Raw genomic sequence first — 20,365 nt, 5'->3', positions numbered from 1 at the left:
CTATCATACTGGTAACTCAGCCTCTGTTGGCCTGCACTGGAAACTACGTCCCCTCCAAGGTGCTCCTCTCCTGGCTATCATACTGGTAACTCAGCCTCTGTTGGCCTGCACTGGAAACTACGTCCCCTCCAAGGTGCTCCTCTCCTGGCTATCATACTGGTAACTCGGCCTCTGTTGAAATCTAACTTGGTTTAGCCTACATGGACGCCCAGGTGCAGCGCTTGCCTCCCTCCCAGCTTCCAATGGCCTGCACTGGAAACTACGTCCCCTCCAAGGTGCTCCTCTCCTGACTATCATACTGGTAACTCGGCCTCTGTTGGCCTGCACTGGAAACTACGTCCCTTCCAAGGTGCTCCTCTCCTGACTATCATACTGGTGGTATGTTAGTGTGTTGATGGGCCCCAGCATTTAATCATGTTGAGTAAGTCAACGCTCTCTCCTTGCTCTTGTTATGCTGGCTAGTTTTGTGCCTTGGCTGGGTTTATTGTGGGTTCTAGTGCTGGCTGGGTTCTAGTCTGTGGTTGGGTTTATTGTGGGTCCTAGTGCTGGCCCGGTTCTAGTCTGTGGTTGGGTTTATTGTGGGTTCTAGTGCTGGCTGGGTTCTAGCCTGTGGTTGGGTTTATTGAGGGTCCTAGTGCTGGCTGGGTTCTAGTCTGTGGTTGGGTTTATTGTGGGTTCTAGTGCTGGCTGGGTTCTAGTCTGTGGTTGGGTTTATTGTGGGTTCTAGTGCTGGCTGGGTTCTAGTCTGTGGTTGGGTTTATTGTGGGTTCTAGTGTTGGCCCGGTTCTAGTCTGTGGTTGGGTTTATTGTGGGTTCTAGTGCTGGCTGGGTTCTAGTCTGTGGTTGTGTTTATTGTGGGTTCTAGTGCTGGCTGGGTTCTAGCCTGTGGTTGGGTTTATTGTGGGTTCTAGTGCTGGCTGGGTTCTAGTCTGTGGTTGGGTTTATTGTGGGTTCTAGTGCTGGCTGGGTTCTAGTCTGTGGTTGGGTTTATTGTGGGTTCTAGTGCTAGCTGGGTTCTAGTCTGTGGTTGGGTTTATTGTGGGTTCTAGTTGTGGCTGGGTTCTAGTCTGTGGTTGGGTTTATTGTGGGTCCTAGTGCTGGCTGGGTTCTAGTCTGTGGTTGGGTTTATTGTGGGTTCTAGTGCTAGCTGGGTTCTAGTCTGTGGTTGGGTTTATTGTGGGTTCTAGTGCTAGCTGGGTTCTAGTCTGTGGTTGGGTTTATTGTGGGCTCTAGTGCTGGCTGGGTTCTAGTCTGTGGTTGGGTTTATTGTGGGTTCTAGTGCTAGCTGGGTTCTAGTCTATGGTTGGGTTTATTGTGGGTTCTAGTGCTAGCTGGGTTCTAGTCTATGGTTGGGTTTATTGTGGGTTCTAGTGCTAGCTGGGTTCTAGTCTATGGTTGGGTTTATTGTGGGTTCTAGTGCTAGCTAGGTTCTAGTCTGTGGCTGGGTTTATTGTGGGTTCTAGTGCTGGCTGGGTTCTAGTCTGTGGCTGGGTTCTAGTCTGTGGCTGGGTTCTAGTGCTGGCTGGGTTCTAGTCTGTGGTTGGGTTTATTGTGGGTCCTAGTGCTGGCCCGGTTCTAGTCTGTGGTTGGGTTTATTGAGGGTCCTAGTGTTGGCTGGGTTCTAGTCTGTGGTTGGGTTTATTGTGGGTTCTAGTGCTAGCTGGGTTCTAGTCTGTGGTTGGGTTTATTGTGGGTCCTAGTGCTGGCTGGGTTCTAGTCTGTGGTTGGGTTCTAGTCTGTGGTTGGGTTTATTGTGGGTTCTAGTGCTGGCTGGGTTCTAGTCTGTGGCTGGGTTCTAGTCTGTGGTTGGGTTTATTGTGGGTTCTAGTGCTGGCTGGGTTCTAGTCTGTGGCTGGGTTCTAGTCTGTGGTTGAGTTTATTGTGGGTTCTAGTGCTGGCTGGGTTCTAGTCTGTGGTTGGGTTTATTGTGGGTTCTAGTGCTGGCTGGGTTCTAGTCTGTGGTTGGGTTTATTGTGGGTTCTAGTGCTGGCTGGGTTCTAGTCTGTGGTTGGGTTTATTGTGGGTTCTAGTGCTGGCTGGGTTCTAGTCTGTGGCTGGGTTCTAGTCTGTGGTTGGGTTCTAGTCTGTGGTTGGGTTTATTGTGGGTTCTAGTGCTGGCTGGGTTCTAGTCTGTGGTTGGGTTTATTGTGGGTTCTAGTGCTGGCTGGGTTCTAGTCTGTGGTTGGGTTTATTGTGGGTTCTAGTGCTAGCTGGGTTCTAGTCTGTGGTTGGGTTTATTGTGGGTCCTAGTGCTGGCTGGGTTCTAGTCTGTGGTTGGGTTTATTGTGGGTTCTAGTGCTAGCTAGGTTCTAGTCTGTGGCTGGGTTTATTGTGGGTTCTAGTGCTGGCTGGGTTCTAGTCTGTGGCTGGGTTCTAGTCTGTGGCTGGGTTCTAGTGCTGGCTGGGTTCTAGTCTGTGGTTGGGTTTATTGTGGGTCCTAGTGCTGGCCCGGTTCTAGTCTGTGGTTGGGTTTATTGAGGGTCCTAGTGTTGGCTGGGTTCTAGTCTGTGGTTGGGTTTATTGTGGGTTCTAGTGCTAGCTGGGTTCTAGTCTGTGGTTGGGTTTATTGTGGGTCCTAGTGCTGGCTGGGTTCTAGTCTGTGGTTGGGTTCTAGTCTGTGGTTGGGTTTATTGTGGGTTCTATTGCTGGCTTGGTTCTAGTCTGTGGCTGGGTTCTAGTCTGTGGTTGGGTTTATTGTGGGTTCTAGTGCTGGCTGGGTTCTAGTCTGTGGTTGGGTTTATTGTGGGTTCTAGTGCTAGCTGGGTTCTAGTCTGTGGTTGGGTTTATTGTGGGTCCTAGTGCTGGCTGTGTTCTAGTCTGTGGCTGGGTTCTAGTCTGTGGTTGGGTTTATTGTGGGTTCTAGTCTGTGGCCTGGTTCTAGTCTGTGGTTGGATTTATTGTGGGTTATAGTTGTTGGCTGGGTTCTAGTCTGTGGTTGGGTTTATTGTGGGTTCTAGTGCTAGCTGGGTTCTAGTCTGTGGTTGGGTTTATTGTGGGTCCTAGTGCTGGCTGGGTTCTAGTCTGTGGTTGGGTTTATTGTGGGTTCTAGTGCTAGCTGGGTTCTAGTCTGTGGTTGGGTTTATTGTGGGTTCTAGTGCTAGCTGGGTTCTAGTTTGTGGTTGGGTTTATTGTGGGTTCTAGTGTTGGCCCGGTTCTAGTCTGTGGTTGGGTTTATTGTGGGTTCTAGTGCTGGCTGGGTTCTAGTCTGTGGTTGGGTTTATTGTGGGTTCTAGTGCTGGCTGGGTTCTAGTCTGTGGTTGGGTTTATTGTGGGTTCTAGTCCTGGCTGGGTTCTAGTCTGTGGTTGGGTTTATTGTGGGTTCTAGTGCTAGCTGGGTTCTAGTCTGTGGTTGGGTTTATTGTGGGTTCTAGTGCTAGCTGGGTTCTAGTCTGTGGTTGGGTTTATTTTTGGTTCTAGTGCTGGCTGGGTTCTAGTCTGTGGTTGTGTTTATTGTGGGTTCTAGTGCTGGCTGGGTTCTAGTCTGTGGTTGGGTTTATTGTGGGTTCTAGTACTGGCTGGGTTCTAGTCTGTGGTTGGGTTTATTGTGGGTTCTAGTGCTGGCTGGGTTCTAGTCTGTGGTTGGGTTTATTGTGGGTCCTAGTGTTGGCCCGGTTCTAGTCTGTGGTTGGGTTTATTGTGGGTTCTAGTGCTGGCTGGGTTCTAGTCTGTGGTTGGGTTTATTGTGGGTTCTAGTGCTGGCTGGGTTCTAGTCTGTGGTTGGGTTTATTGTGGGTTCTAGTGCTGGCTGGGTTCTAGTCTGTGGTTGGGTTTATTGTGGGTTCTAGTGCTGGCTGGGTTCTAGTCTGTGGTTGGGTTTATTGTGGGTTCTAGTGTTGGCTGGGTTCTAGTCTTTGGTTGGGTTTATTGTGGGTCCTGGTGTTGGCTGGGTTCTAGTCTGTGGTTGGGTTTATTGTGGGTCCTGGTGTTGGCTGGGTTCTAGTCTGTGGTTGGGTTTATTGTGGGTCCTGGTGTTGGCTGGGTTCTAGTCTGTGGTTGTGTTCTGGCTTACTACCTATAACTGTGGTGATCCTCCAAAGTGTGTGATTCAATCTAACTATCACACTGTGTGGATTGATTGATTTTTAGCTGATTCCTCACCAACCTATTTTAATAGACGTGTGTGGATTTTAATAGACGTCTTCCAAAATGGCGTCTACCACTTTCCGCCATCCCGGAAACGGACTTTTTCCAGATTGCCGGCTACCACCTTCAGAGACTACGGTGATCGTTTCATCCCATGTAGGAGCTGCACCTATTTTGTACAGTTCCAGGACAATATTGACCTGCCAAATTTCCAAACTCTCAGCTTATTGACGAATATACACTATCTATACAGCAGATTTTACACAACACCCCTTCAAATGAGTGGTTTTGGTTATTTCAGACACACCCGTTGCTGTCTGGTGTGTATAATCAAGCACACATCCATGCAATCTCCATAGACATACATTGGCAGTAGAATGGCCTTACTGAAGAGCTCAGTGACTTTCAACGTGGCACCGTCATAGGATACCACCTTTCCAACAAGTCAGTTTGTTCGCTCAGGTGCAAAGTGTAGGCCACACACAAAACTAAAATGACTCTGTCCTCGGTTGCAACACTCACTCCTGAGTTCCAAACTGCCTCAGCACAAGAACAGTTGGTCGGGAGGTTCATGAAATGGGTTTCCATGGCTGGGCAGCCATTGGTCTCTGGAGCAGTTGAAACGTGTTCTCTGGAGTGATGAATCACGCTTCACCATCTGGCAGTCCGACGGACTAATCTGGGTTTGGCGGATGGCAGGAGAACGCTACCTGCCCCAATGCATAGTGCCAACTGTAAAGTTTGGTGGATGAGAAATAATGGGCTGGGACTGTTTTTCATGGTTCAGGCCCCTTAGTTCCAGTGAAGGGAAATCTTAATGCTACAGCATACAATGACATTCTAGACAATTCTGTGCTTCCAACTTTGTTGTTTCAGCATGTCACGTACGTCATACGAAGGAGACCAAGGCGCAGCGTGATTGGAATACATTCTTCTTTTAGTCAATCGAAGAACACTTAAACAAACTAACAAAGAAACAAAACGAACGTGAAGCTATAAACAACTAGTCCTGACATGCAACTACACATAGACAATAACCCACAAATACAGGGGGGAAAAGGCTACCTAAGTATGGTTCTCAATCAGAGACAACGATAGACAGCTGCCTCTGATTGGGAACCAATTCAGGCCACCATAGACCTACATTACCTAGACATACAAAATAAATAGATAAACAACCATAGATAAACAAAAACCCTAGACAAGACAAACACACATACCCACCCTCGTTACACCCTGACCTGACCAAAATAATACAGAAAACATAGACAACTAAGGCCAGGGCGTGACACAGCATTCCCCCTGTGCACAAAGCGAGGTCCATACAGAAATGGTTTGTCAAGATCGATGTGGAAGAACTTCACTGACCTGCACAACCCCATCGAACACCTTTGGAATGAATTGGAACGCAGACTGCGAGCCAGGCCTAATCGTTCAACATCAGTGCCCGACCTCACTAATGGTCTTGTGGCTGAATGGTGGCAAGTTCCCACAACAATATCTAGTGGAATGCCTTCCCAGAAGAGTGGAGGCTATTATAACAGCAAAGGGTTGGCCACATTGTTGGCGGCCGAGGATACCTTATTATTGGTGGTTAACTGCCTTGATCAAGGCAGTTAACCTTGATGTTGGAAGTGGTGTTGGAGGGCCAGTAGGAGGCACTCTTTCCTCTGGTCTAAAAAAAAAAAATATCCCAATGCCCCAGGGCAGTGATTGGGGACACTGCCCTGTGTAGGGTGCCGTCTTTCGGATGGGACGTTAAATGGGTGTCCTGACTCTCTGAGGTCATTAAAGATCCCATGGCACTTATCGTAAGAGTAGGGGTGTTAACCCCGGTGTCCTGGCTAAATTCCCAATCTGGCCCTCAAACCATCATGGTCACCTAATAATCCACAGTTTATGATTGGCTCATTCATCCCCCTCCTCTCCCCTGTAACTATTCCCCAGGTCATTGCTGCAAATGAGAACGTGTTCTCAGTCAACTTACCTGGTAAAATAACGGTAAAATAAATAAAAAATAAAGGGCAGAATGGCAGATTTGTCCACCTTGCCAGCTCTGGGATTTGAACCAGCCGCCTTTCAGTTACAAGCCTAACGTTCTTAACCTCTAGGACACCTGTCGCCTGAGCACCAATTCAAAAAACAAACTCCATATTAATGCCCATGATTTTGGAATGAGATGTTTGGTGAACAGGTGCTCACATACATTTTATCACGTAGTGTATGTCTGAGCTAGACATCCAGAGTAAGCAAATTGAGACGTTACAGAGTATGCCGTATAGTTCAGACTCTAAGACCTTTTCCTTTTCCTACTTCCTCCAGCCTGGTCGTCGTGTCACTGCCTCACCATTGTGACTGACTTGCCAGGGCTGCCCTGCAGAGACCCCTCCAGCCTGGTCGTCGTGTCACTGCCTCACCATCGTGACTGACTTGCCAGGGCTGCCCTGCAGAGACCCCTCCAGCCTGGTCGTCGTGTCACTGCCTCACCATCGTGACTGACTTGCCAGGGCTGCCCTGCAGAGACCCCTCCAGCCTGGTCGTCGTGTCACTGCCTCACCATCGTGACTGACTTGCCAGGGCTGCCCTGCAGAGACCCCTCCAGCCTGGTCGTCGTGTCACTGCCTCACCATCGTGACTGACTGACCAGGGCTTCCCTGCAGAAACCCCTCCCTAGTGAAGTCACCTATCCCCTCCCATTTCACTTGCCCTTCCCATCCTAACCCCCCCCCCCCCAACCCCCTTGGAGAATAAAGAAGCAAGGATGCTTCATAAGGAGCTGGCAGATGCCACGGTTATTGATCCTGCATCCCAGTGGAGGCACGTCACACACTGTAAGGCCAGCGCAAGGCAGCAGTATTTGGTGAACGGGGCTGAAATGGCTTTGAGAGATCCCATCCTGCTGATTAACAGTATCGCCCACCTACTTCCAGAGATTCCTGCTCCTTCATCCTCTACCTTGTCTCCATACGGTCCAGCTCAGGGGAGTTCTACCACAGGCCTATACCCCCCCCCCCCCCTCCCCACCCGAGCTCCTTCTTACTTCAGGCCTCAAGGGTGTCTGAGGAACCAGCTCCAGCCCCCCCACACCCCTCAGATGAATTCTATTGAAGGTGTTGGCCTATCGATGGAGTATCCCCCATCGATACTCAAGGAGGTTCAAAATACCTGGACTCCGTCCTCCAGCCATCATTATCTCGGTTCCTGGAGCGAAAAACCATAAGAGCAGAAAAGAAAAGGATTCTACTGAGCTGAACAACACACTGAAAAGGTATAAAAAGTTACTGATTATTTCTGGTACTGTGCCGTCGCTGGGTCGTGACTGCAAAATGTCCAGCGGGCTCTTAGCTCTTGGTATCTGGCTTAAAGTCTACTACAACTCTATTGGCATACAGTAACTTTCATTGACAATTTCAAATCAAATCCAATTTTATTGGATAGGTAGATAGACCTTACAGTGAAATGTTATACATACAAGGCCTTAATCAACAATGCACTTTTAAGAAAATACCCGCCCAAAAAGAAAAAAAGATAAGAGATAAGAATAACAAAAAGTTATAAAGAGCAGCAGTAAATAACAACAGCGGGGCTAGATACTAAAATTACATATACTGTTTTGTCTGTGGATCTGTCTAAAGATTTTGATACTTTTGATCATGCAATTTTACTGAATAAGTTGCCCTCGATAGGGCTGAGCTCTGATGTCATGGTTTCTTGATTGTCTTAGCGACGGAACTCAGGCCGTCATGATTGATGGGGTTAAGAATGAATTTCCAGAAGTACATAAACGTGTCCCACAGAGGTTTTCGGGACCTGTTCTATTCAATATTTATATAAAGACCATTGGTCAATCTGTTACAACATTTTAACTTAATCTATATGCAGATGATACTACGATGTATGCTGTTGCTCCGACTGTTGATCTGGCTGAAACAACAGGAGTTTTTGGCCAACCTGGTGACATCACAAGGGCGGGAAGTTAGTTAATAGACCAATAAGAAAAAGAGTTTCAAACCTCTCTGCCAATAACAGCTAGCTTTCAGTTTCCCTTCCCCACTCAGTCCACTCTCAGTCCGTCCTAGAAAAGTATTACTTGAGAAATTACAATTTTCCAATAAACAATTTTTTGTTTCTTTTTACTATGTTAAAAATTCTTAAGGCTAGGGGGCACTATTTTCACGCCCGGATGAAAACTGTGTCCAAAGTAAACCGCCTGCTACTCAGGCCCAGATGCTAGGATATGCATATAATTGGTATATTTGGATAGAAAACACTCTACAGTTTCTAAAACTGTTACAATTATGTCTGTGAATATAACATAACTTATTTGGCAGGCGAAACCCTGAGGACAAACCATCCAGGACATTTAATTTTTGAGGTCAATCTCTTTTCAATTGGCTTCCTATGGGGAACTAGATTTATGAGGGACCTGGTTGCAGTTCTTATGGCTTCCACTAGATGTCAACAGTCTTTAGAAATTGGTTGATGTTTTTCCAATGAGAAATGAAGAAGTAGCCATTTCCTTTCTGGAAGTCGAGCCAAGTCGACTGTTGTGTTTGGGGCGCACGACCTGAAAGCTCCACTTTCATTTTATCCGCTATTGAACACGGTTTATTCCATCTTAAATTTTATCGATTATTTATGTTTAAAAATACCTAAAGTTGTATTAGGAAAGTTGTTTGAAATGTTTGGATCAAGTTTACAGGTAACTTATTAGATACTTTGTAGTCATGTTGTGCGAGTTGGAACCGGTGTATTTTCTGAATCAAACGCGCCAAATAAATGGACATTTTGGGGATATAACGAAAGAATTTCTCGAACAAAAGGACCATTTGTGATGGTTAATGGACATATTGGAGTGCCTTCAGGAGAAGATCTTCAAATGTAAGGCATGAATTATATCGTTTTTCTGACTTTTGTGTCGCGCCTGGTTGAAATGTGATTTTTATGTGTTGGTATGCTGGGCGCTGTCCTCAGATAATCTCATGGTTTGCTTTCGCCATAAAGCCTTTTTGAAATCTGACACTGTGGCTGGATTAACAAGAAGTTAATCTTTAAACCGATGTATAAAACTTGTATGATTTATGAATTATTATTATGAGTATTTCTGTTTTAGAATTTGGCGCGCTGCTATTTCACTGGGTGTTGTCAAATGGATTGGCGCGCGAAGGGATCACTTAGAAGTTAATTGAAAACAATCACAGTAAAGTACTTAAAAGCCATGGATTACAGGCAATATCCACACTGAGCTTTCAAGGAGCGCTTATAAGAAAATCCTGATACAACCTCAAACGAGCAAACATGCAGAGTGTCTTCTGACTCTTGTCGGATGTCGCAGGGCTGGCAAACTATCACGGATTACAAAGAAAAAACCCAGTTGTGAGCTGCCCAGTGATGCAAGCCTACCAGACAAGCTAAATGCCTTCTATGCTCGCTTCGAGTCAAGCAACACTGAACCATGCATGAGAGCACCAGGAGTTCCGGACAACTGTGTGATCTCTCTAGCCCAGGGATCATCAACAAAAGTTCAGCCGTGGGCAGATTTCTTTCTTGAGAGGATGGTCAGGGCACCGGAACATGCCCAAAGAGAGGGTACCGCAACATGCCCAAACACAGGGCACCGCAAGATGCCCAAAGAGAGATCATATTTGGCAAAAACATAATCATTTCTAACCTTGTTTACATTTGTATACGATCACATAATGTATGTCTCTCGATTATGCATGGGAATACTTTGGAACAGATTTACAAAAACAAAATAACTTGCAGCTGATTTGCTGGTGTTTTAATAGTCTTTTATGTAGAAAAATAAAAAAGAATACATTTTTGCTCAGAAAACTTGAGTGACCAAAAAAAAAATCACACGCGGGCCACCGGTTGGGGAACCCTGCCGTAGCCGATGTGAGTAAGACCTTAAAACAGGTCAACATTCACAAGTCCGCCGAGCCAGATGGATTACCAGGAAGCATACTCAGAGCATCTGCTGACCAGCTGGCAAGTGTCTTCACTGAGATGTTCAACCTCTCCATGGCCCAGGGATTTAATACCTATGAATCAAACAGACCACCAAGAGGAACACCTACAGTACGTGAGAAAGCTGTTCGTTGACTACACCTCAGCATTCAACACCATAGCGCCCTCCAAGCTCATCACTAAGCTAAGGACAACAGGATTCAACAGGATTGAACCCTCTGCAACTGGAGCCTGGACTTCCTGACGAGCCACCGCCAGGAGGTAAGGGTAGGTAACAACACATCCGCCACGCTGTCCCTCAATACGGGGGCACCTCAGGGGTGTGTGTTTAGTCCCCTCCTGTGCTCTCTGTTCACCCACGACTGTGTGGCTGCACACGACTCCAACACCATCATTAAGTTTGCTGACAACACGACTATGGTAGACCTGGCCACCGACAGCGATGAAACCGCCAATAGAGAGGAGGTCAGAGACTTGGCCGTGTGGTGCCAGGACAACAACCTCTCCCTCAACATCAGCAAGACAAAGGAGCTGATCATGGACTACAGGAAATGGAGGGCTGAGCACGCCCACATTCACATCCACAGGGCTGTAGTGGAGCGGGTCGAGAGTTTCAAGTACCTCTGGGTTCACATCACTAAGGACCTATCATGGTCCAAACACACCAACACAGTTGTGAAGAGGGCACGACAACGCCTCTTCCCCCTCAGGAGGCTCAAAAAAAATGCACTCAAAAAGTTCTACAGCTGCACCATTAAGCGTATATATTGACTGGCTACATCATCACTTGATATGGCAACTGCTTGGCATCCGACCGCAAAGTTCGACAGAGGATTGTGCGTACATCACTTGGGCTGAGCTACCTGCCATCCAAATAGCTACCTGCATTGACACCCTTTTTGCACTGACTCTATTGACTCATCACGTACGCCGCTGCTATTGTTTATTATCTATCCTGTTGCCTCCCCCGACCTATATGTACATATCTGCCTCAATTACCTCTTACCCCTGCACATGGACTCGGTACTGGTACCCCGTGTATACAGCCAAGTTATTGTTACTAACTGTGGATGTATTCCTTGTGTTATTTTTTATAGTATTGTTGGGAAGTAAGTAAGCATTTCACTGTTGTTTACGAAACACGTGAAAAATTAGATTTGATTTGGAATTGTTACCCAGAAATGGCTGTATTGGACATTTAAACATCTATTTACACCAATCCTTGTATGTAAACTTTCCAGTGTTTCTTCTATATAACAATGTAAGATCATAAAGTCTACTTTGGTTGGTTTCAGCAGGAGCAGATAAGCCTGGAGAAGCTTTCATTCTAGTTAAGTTCCCCTCCGGTCTCCTGCAGCAATTTTTTGAAACAGCACCCAGCTCAGACTCAAGAACACACACAGTACATAGCCCAGTGTTTTCACATGCATATACTCTATTACACTAACGGGCAGGAAGGCATTGCCCATTCCACAACACCCAGCTCAGAGTCAACAACACCCAGCTCATAGTCAACAACACCCAGCTCAGAGTCAACAACACCCAGCTCAGAGTCAACAACACCCAGCTCAGACTCAACAACACCCAGCTCAGACTCAACAACACCAAGCTCAGACTCAACAACACCCAGCTCAGATTCAACAACACCCAGCTCAGACTCAACAACACCCAGCTCAGACTCAACAACACCCAGCTCAGACTCAACAACACCCAGCTCAGACTCAACAACACCCAGCTCAGACTCAACAGCACCCAGCTCAGACTCAACAGCACCCAGCTCAGACTCAACAACACCCAGCTCAGATTCAACAACACCCAGCTCAGAGTCAACAACACCCAGCTCAGAGACAACAACACCCAGCTCAGAGTCAACAACACCCAGCTCAGACTCAACAGCACCCAGCTCAGACTCAACAGCACCCAGCTCAGATGCAACAACACCCAGCTCAGCCTCAACAACACCCAGCTCAGACTCAACAACACCCAGCTCAGATTCAACAACACCCAGCTCAGACTCAACAGCACCCAGCTCAGATTCAACAGCACCCAGCTCAGACTCAACAACACCCAGCTCATATTCAACAACACCCAGCTCAGATTCAACAACACCCAGCTCAGATTCAACAACACCCAGCTCAGCTCCAACAACACTCAGCTCAGACTCAACAACACCCAGCTCAGATTCAACAACACCCAGCTCCAACAACACCCAGCTCAGACTCAACAACACCCAGCTCAGACTCAACAACACCCAGCTCCAACAGCACCCAGCTCAGATTCAACAACACCCAGCTCAGCTCCAACAACACCCAGCTCAGACTCAACAACACCCAGCTCAGACTCAACAACACCCAGCTCAGATTCAACAACACCCAGCTCCAACAGCACCCAGCTCAGACTCAACAACACCCAGCTCAGATTCAACAACACCCAGCTCCAACAGCACCCAGCTCAGACTCAACAACACCCAGCTCAGATTCAACAACACCCAGCTCCAACAGCACCCAGCTCAGACTCAACAACACCCAGCTCAGATTCAACAACACCCAGCTCCAACAGCACCCAGCTCAGACTCAACAACACCCAGCTCAGATACAACAACACCAAGCTCAGACTCAACAACACCCAGCTCAGATTCAACAACACCCAGCTCCAACAACACCCAGCTCAGACTCAACAACACCCAGCTCAGATTCAACAACACCCAGCTCCAACAGCACCCAGCTCAGACTCAACAACACCCAGCTCAGATTCAACAACACCCAGCTCCAACAACACCCAGCTCAGATTCAACAACACCCAGCTCAGATTCAACAGCACCCAGCTCCAACAGCACCCAGCTCAGATTCAACAACACCCAGCTCAGATTCAACAACACCCAGCTCAGATTCAACAACACCCAGCTCAGATTCAACAGCACCCAGCTCAGATTCAACAACACCCAGCTCAGATTCAACAACACCCAGCTCAGATTCAACAACACCCAGCTCAGATTCAACAACACCCAGCTCCAACAGCACCCAGCTCAGATTCAACAACACCCAGCTCAGATTCAACAACACCCAGCTCAGATTCAACAGCACCCAGCTCAGATTCAACAACACCCAGCTCAGATTCAACAACACCCAGCTCAGATTCAACAACACCCAGCTCAGATTCAACAACACCCAGCTCCAACAGCACCCAGCTCAGACTCAACACCCAGCTCAGACTCAACAACATCCAGCTCAGACTCAACAACATCCAGCTCAGACTCAACACCCAGCTCAGACTCAACAACACCCAGCTCAGACTCAACAACACCCAGCTCAGACTCAACAGCACCCAGCTCAGACTCAACAGCACCCAGCTCAGACTCAACAACACCCAGCTCAGATTCAACAACACCCAGCTCAGACTCAACAACACAGAGCTCAGACTCAACAACACCCAGCTCAGATTCAACAACACCCAGCTCAGACTCAACAACACCCAGCTCAGACTCAACAACACCCAGCTCAGACTCAACAACACCCAGCTCAGACTCAACAACACCCAGCTCAGATTCAACAACACCCAGCTCCAACAGCACCCAGCTCAGATTCAACAACACCCAGCTCAGATTCAACAACACCCAGCTCAGACTCAACAGCACCCAGCTCAGATTCAACAACACCCAGCTCAGCTCCAACAACACTCAGCTCAGACTCAACAACACCCAGCTCAGATTCAACAACACCCAGCTCCAACAGCACCCAGCTCAGATTCAACAACACCCAGCTCAGATTCAACAACACCCAGCTCAGACTCAACAGCACCCAGCTCAGATTCAACAACACCCAGCTCAGCTCCAACAACACTCAGCTCAGACTCAACAACACCCAGCTCAGATTCAACAACACCCAGCTCCAACAACACCCAGCTCAGACTCAACAACACCCAGCTCAGATTCAACAACACCCAGCTCCAACAGCACCCAGCTCAGATTCAACAACACCCAGCTCAGATTCAACAACACCCAGCTCAGATTCAACAACACCCAGCTCAGATTCAACAACACCCAGCTCCAACAGCACCCAGCTCAGATTCAACAACACCCAGCTCAGATTCAACAACACCCAGCTCAGATTTAACAACACCCAGCTCCAACAGCACCCAGCTCAGACTCAACAACACCCAGCTCAGATTCAACAACACCCAGCTCAGATTCAACACCACCCAGCTCCAACAGCACCCAGCTCAGATTCAACAGCACCCAGCTCAGATTCAACAACACCCAGCTCAGACTCAACAGCACCCAGCTCAGATTCAACAACACCCAGCTCCAACAACACCCAGCTCAGACTCAACAACACCCAGCTCAGATTCAACAACACCCAGCTCCAACAGCACCCAGCTCAGATTCAACAACACCCAGCTCAGATTCAACAACACCCAGCTCAGATTCAACAGCACCCAGCTCAGATTCAACAACACCCAGCTCAGATTCAACAACACCCAGCTCAGATTCAACAACACCCAGCTCAGATTCAACAACACCCAGCTCCAACAGCACCCAGCTCAGACTCAACACCCAGCTCAGACTCAACAACATCCAGCTCAGACTCAACAACATCCAGCTCAGACTCAACACCCAGCTCAGACTCAACAACACCCAGCTCAGACTCAACAACACCCAGCTCAGACTCAACAGCACCCAGCTCAGACTCAACAACACCCAGCTCAGATTCAACAACACCCAGCTCAGACTCAACAACACAGAGCTCAGACTCAACAACACCCAGCTCAGATTCAACAACACCCAGCTCAGACTCAACAACACCCAGCTCAGACTCAACAACACCCAGCTCAGACTCAACAACACCCAGCTCAGATTCAACAACACCCAGCTCCAACAACACCCAGCTCAGATACAACAACACCCAGCTCAGATACAACAACACCCAGCTCAGATACAACAACACCCAGCTCAGATACAACAACACCCAGCTCAGATACAACAACACCCAGCTCAGACTCAACAACACCCAGCTCAGACTCAACAACACCCAGCTCAGACTCAACAGCACCCAGCTCAGACTCAACAGCACCCAGCTCAGACTCAACAGCACCCAGCTCAGACTCAACAGCACCCAGCTCAGACTCAACAACACCCAGCTCAGATTCAACAACACCCAGCTCAGACTCAACAACATCCAGCTCAGATTCAACAACACCCAGCTCAGACTCAACAACACCCAGCTCAGACTCAACAACACCCAGCTCAGACTCAACAACACCCAGCTCAGACTCAACAACACCCAGCTCAGACTCAACAGCACCCAGCTCAGACTCAACAACACCCAGCTCAGACTCAACAACACCCAGCTCAGACTCAACAACACCCAGCTCAGACTCAACAACACCCAGCTCAGACTCAACAACACCCAGCTCAGACTCAACAAAATCGAGCTCAGACTCAACAACACCCAGCTCAGACTCAACAACACCCAGCTCAGACTCAACAACACCCAGCTCAGACTCAACAGCACCCAGCTCAGACTCAACAACACCCAGCTCAGATTCAACAACACCCAGCTCAGACTCAACAACACCCAGCTCAGACTCAACAACACCCAGCTCAGATTCAACAACACCCAGCTCAGACTCAACAACACCCAGCTCAGACTCAACAACACCCAGCTCAGATTCAACAACACCCAGCTCCAACAACACCCAGCTCAGACTCAACAACACCCAGCTCAGACTCAACAACACCCAGCTCAGACTCAACACCCAGCTCAGGATCAACAACACCCAGCTCAGACTCAAACAACACCCAGCTCAGATCCAACAACACCCAGCTCATTCAACAACACCCAGCTCATTCAACAACACCCAGCTCAGACTCAACAACATCCAGCTCAGACTCAACAACACCCAGCTCCAACAACACCCAGCTCAGACTCAACAACATCCAGCTCAGATTCAACAGCACCCAGCTCAGATTCAACAGCACCCAGCTCAGACTCAACAACACCCAGCTCAGACTCAACAACACCCAGCTCAGACTCAACAACACCCAGCTCAGACTCAACAACACCCAGCTCCAACAGCACCCAGCTCAGATTCAACAACACCCAGCTCCAACAACACCCAGCTCAGACTCAACAACACCCAGCTCAGATCCAACAACATCCAGCTCAGATTCAACAACACCCAGCTCAGACTCAACAACACCCAGCTCCAACAACACCCAGCTCAGACTCAACAACACCCAGCTCAGACTCAACAGCACCCAGCTCAGACTCAACAACACCCAGCTCAGACTCAACAACACCCAGCTCAGACTCAACAACACCCAGCTCAGAGTCAACAACACCCAGCTCAGAGTCAACAACACCCAGCTCAGATTCAACAACACCCAGCTCAGATTCAACAACACCCAGCTCAGATTCAACAACACCCAGCTCAGACTCAACAACACCCAGCTCAGACTCAACAACACCCAGCTCAGACTCAACAACACCCAGCTCAGATTCGAAATCCTACGAATGGTCCTTTGCATTGGATCTGTGGAGGTTAAGTGAGCTGGGGGGGGGGAGGGGACTTGCATTACTGGAAATAAGTCAGGCGGGAAGGGGATGGGATGAAGAATGAAATGAGGATGGGTGTGTAGAGAGAGGCAAAGTGATGGAACAAGGCTCGTCTCTTCCAATCAGCTGCTCCTGTTTTCACACACGGCGATGGAGCGGTGAAAGGATAATGCTGGTATTATCATTGCTCTCTGAGTAAATTATTCAGCTTGCACACGGCTCTCCAGAGTAGAGGACAGAGGGAATCTGTTTCACACACAGTACATAGCCCAGTGTTTTCACATGCATATACTCTATTACACTAACGGGCAGGAAGGCATTGCCCTGGAGATAACATATTTAGTTTTAATAAGAAAATGGGAAATAATGAAGCCGTCTGCCTCCTGAAGGGGAGTCAAAAAGTAAAGTCTTCTTCTAAGGAATGAAAAAATAAAAATCTACACCTACACTCCTCTATGTAACACCATCTACACTCCTCTATGTAACACCATCTACACTCTGTATAACACCATCTACACTCTGTATAACACCATCTACACTCCTCTATGTCACACCATCTACACTCCTCTATGTAACACCACCTACACTCCTCTATATAACACCATCTACACTCCTCTATATAACACCATCTACACTCCTCTATGTAACACCATCTACACTCTGTATAACACCATCTACACTCTGTATAACACCATCTACTCTCCTCTATATAACACCATCTACACTCCTCTATGTAACACCATCTACTCTCCTCTATATAACACCATCTACACTCCTCTATGTAACACCATCTACACTCCTCTATGTAACACCACCTACACTCTGTATAACACCATCTACTCTCCTCTATGTAACACCATCTACACTCCTCTGTATAACACCATCTACACTCTGTATAACACCATCTACACTCTGTATAACACCATCTACACTCCTCTATGTAACACCATCTACACTCTGTATAACACCATCTACACTCCTCTATGTAACACCATCTACACTCCTCTATGTAACACCATCTACACTCCTCTATGTAACACCATCTACACTCCTCTATGTAACACCATCTACACTCCTCTATGTAACACCATCTACTCTCCTCTATATAACACCATCTACACTCCTCTATGTAACACCATCTACACTCCTCTATATAACACCATCTACACTCCTCTATGTAACACCATCTACACTCCTCTATGTAACACCATCTACACTCTGTATAACACCATCTACACTCCTCTATGTAACACCACCTACACTCTGTATAACACCATCTACACTCTGTATAACACCATCTACACTCCTCTGTATAACACCATCTACACTCCTCTATGTAACACCATCTACACTCTGTATAACACCATCTACACTCCTCTATGTAACACCATCTACACTCTGTATAACACCATCTACACTCCTCTGTATAACACCATCTACACTCCTCTATGTAACACCATCTACTCTGTAACACCATCTATACTCCTCTATGTAACACCATCTACACTCTGTGTAACACCATCTACACTCCTCTATGTAACACCATCTACACTCTGTGTAACACCATCTACACTCCTCTATGTAACACCATCTACACTCTGTATAACACCATCTACACTCTGTATAACACCATCTACACTCCTCTATGTCACACCATCTACACTCCTCTATGTAACACCATCTACACTCCTCTATATAACACCATCTACACTCCTCTATATAACACCACCTACACTCCTCTGTATAACACCATCTACTCTCCTCTATGTAACACCATCTACACTCTGTATAACACCATCTACACTCTGTATAACACCATCTACTCTCCTCTATATAACACCATCTACACTCCTCTATGTAACACCATCTACTCTCCTCTATATAACACCATCTACACTCCTCTATGTAACACCATCTACACTCCTCTATATAACACCACCTACACTCTGTATAACACCATCTACTCTCCTCTATGTAACACCATCTACACTCCTCTGTATAACACCATCTACACTCTGTATAACACCATCTACACTCTGTATAACACCATCTACACTCCTCTATGTAACACCATCTACACTCTGTATAACACCATCTACACTCCTCTATGTAACACCATCTACACTCCTCTATGTAACACCATCTACACTCCTCTATGTAACACCATCTACACTCCTCTATGTAACACCATCTACACTCCTCTATGTAACACCATCTACTCTCCTCTATATAACACCATCTACACTCCTCTATGTAACACCATCTACACTCCTCTATATAACACCATCTACACTCCTCTATGTAACACCATCTACACTCCTCTATGTAACACCATCTACACTCTGTATAACACCATCTACACTCCTCTATGTAACACCACCTACACTCTGTATAACACCATCTACACTCTGTATAACACCATCTACACTCCTCTGTATAACACCATCTACACTCCTCTATGTAACACCATCTACACTCTGTATAACACCATCTACACTCCTCTATGTAACACCATCTACACTCTGTATAACACCATCTACACTCCTCTGTATAACACCATCTACACTCCTCTATGTAACACCATCTACTCTGTAACACCATCTATACTCCTCTATGTAACACCATCTACACTCTGTGTAACACCATCTACACTCCTCTATGTAACACCATCTACACTCTGTGTAACACCATCTACACTCCTCTATGTAACACCATCTACACTCTGTATAACACCATCTACACTCTGTATAACACCATCTACACTCCTCTATGTCACACCATCTACACTCCTCTATGTAACACCACCTACACTCTGTATAACACCATCTACACTCCTCTATGTAACACCATCTACACTCCTCTGTATAACACCATCTACACTCCTCTATGTAACACCATCTACACTCCTCTATATAACACCATCTACACTCCTCTATATAACACCACCTACACTCCTCTGTATAACACCATCTACTCTCCTCTATGTAACACCATCTACACTCTGTATAACACCATCTACACTCTGTATAACACCATCTACTCTCCTCTATATAACACCATCTACACTCCTCTATGTAACACCATCTACTCTCCTCTATATAACACCATCTACACTCCTCTATGTAACACCATCTACACTCCTCTATGTAACACCACCTACACTCTGTATAACACCATCTACTCTCCTCTATGTAACACCATCTACACTCCTCTGTATAACACCATCTACACTCCTCTGTATAACACCATCTACACTCTGTATAACACCATCTACACTCCTCTATGTAACACCATCTACACTCCTCTGTATAACACCATCTACACTCTGTATAACACCATCTACACTCTGTATAACACCATCTACACTCCTCTATGTAACACCATCTACACTCTGTATAACACCATCTACACTCCTCTATGTAACACCATCTACACTCCTCTATGTAACACCATCTACACTCCTCTATGTAACACCATCTACACTCCTCTATGTAACACCATCTACACTCCTCTATGTAACACCATCTACTCTCCTCTATATAACACCATCTACACTCCTCTATGTAACACCATCTACACTCCTCTATATAACACCATCTACACTCCTCTATGTAACACCATCTACACTCCTCTATGTAACACCATCTACACTCTGTATAACACCATCTACACTCCTCTATGTAACACCACCTACACTCTGTATAACACCATCTACACTCTGTATAACACCATCTACACTCCTCTGTATAACACCATCT

This window comes from Salvelinus fontinalis, chromosome 1 (genome assembly GCF_029448725.1).
Source record: "Salvelinus fontinalis isolate EN_2023a chromosome 1, ASM2944872v1, whole genome shotgun sequence".
NCBI classification, from domain to species: Eukaryota; Metazoa; Chordata; class Actinopteri; order Salmoniformes; family Salmonidae; genus Salvelinus; species Salvelinus fontinalis.
Note: the sequence above shows the minus strand (reverse complement) of the source record.